The sequence below is a fragment of the Fringilla coelebs genome (assembly GCF_963513975.1).
Source record: "Fringilla coelebs genome assembly, chromosome: 24".
NCBI lineage: Eukaryota > Metazoa > Chordata > Aves > Passeriformes > Fringillidae > Fringilla > Fringilla coelebs.
Genome location: NC_140050.1, coordinates 7,486,718 through 7,488,343, shown reverse-complemented (window position 1 = coordinate 7,488,343; position 1,626 = coordinate 7,486,718).

The window sequence follows — 1,626 nt, the reverse complement described above, 5'->3', positions numbered from 1 at the left end:
CGCGCCCATTGGCCGCGCGGGGCACCGCCCTCGCGTCCATTGGCCGCGCCTCCAGGGACGGACGGCGGCTCCAGCCAGTGGCGAGCCGGATCGCCGAATAACAAGGCGAGCGCGAACGCTGATTGGCCGGTGGCGCGGAGCGACGGCCCGCCTACGGGTGGGCGGGGCAGCGGGCATCGCTCTCGTCGCTCAGGCGCTTTCTACCAATCGCACGCCGCCTTCTGCCGCCGGCGGCCCGCCCCCAAGCGGCCATTGGGCGAGACGGCCGCCCGGCGAGCGCTGATTGGCGGCGCGCGGTGCCTGTCGGGCGCGAGGCGGGGCAGTGAGGACGTGAGGAGCCGCACAGCGCTGGGCGGGGGCGCTGCGGCCGCGCTGCGCCAATGGGGGAGCGGCGAGCGCGCGCGCCCCCGCGCGGCCGGGCGGGGCATGGCGGGACCGGGGGGACAGCGGGGACAGCGGAGACCGGGGGGACAGCGGGGATGGGGGGGGGACAGCGGGGATTGGGGATGGCGGGACTGGGGGGACACGGGGGGACAGCGGGGACCGGGGGGGACAGCGGGGATTGGGGATGGCGGGACTGGGGGGACAGTGGGGACTGGGGGGACACAGGGGGGACAGTGGGGATTGGGGACGGCGGGACCGGGGGGACAGTGGGGATTGGGGGGACAGCGGGACCGGGGGCACAGCACGGAATTCCCGTGTCCCACAGCCAGAGCTGCTCGCTCTCTGTGCAGCACAGGCATTGCCCTGGGACGGCTTTGGAATTTGTGACAGGTAATTTTGGCACACCTCACCAGAAAGTGTCCAATTTGCAAAGGAATTGTTAATTGTTGCTTTAAAAAGCTACAAACAGAGCAGTACATTGGCACCTATGGAGGAAACAAAGTTTGTTTTTCAAGTTCCAATAACAGCAAAACCAATAAACGAAGGAAGTCATTGCAGTTATTGCAATTTGAATGCAGAAACACTTCCTCACTTTCACTCACTCACCCCCAGTTCTTCCCATCACTGCACAGAATAAAAAGCACAAGGACCTTTTCAATGAAATCTAAGTATCTGAAAGTGTTTAATGTTAACAATGACCTTAAAATAAACTCAAAGAGGGCAGATGATGCTGCTTAATTTCAGATTTTGTTTTTACCACCTTAATGTTGCTTTACCTCCTTCATCTGCATTTGTGAAAACCTCAGTGGCTGAATTTATTCCTCTGGTTTGTGGAGAAGCTCACACCTGTTCCTGTAACACCTCAAATACGAGGCAGGACTTGGCATTTCCAACGGCTTTGGAGTTGATTCATTAAATGGACAAACAATTCCAACTCCAGTTGGTATTTGTGATTCTGGAGCAGTGGAAATCTAATGCAAGTTAAAAGAAAAGTTTGGGGAATCTTGAACATAACACATGCCCTCAGTAGTGCCTAGAAGCAATTATGCTGAAGGACAGCAAATGAGGATTCTCCAAATTTTCAGTGAAAATGAATGAATGAAAATCACGGCTTGGCTTAATGGGATATAAATTCAAATTCCTGCACAAGGAACTGGGTCTGGAAACCAATTTTGGATCAAAAGAATTGAAGGAGAACAGTCAACAATTAATCTGAAAAGATATTTATTTTGAGAACATCAA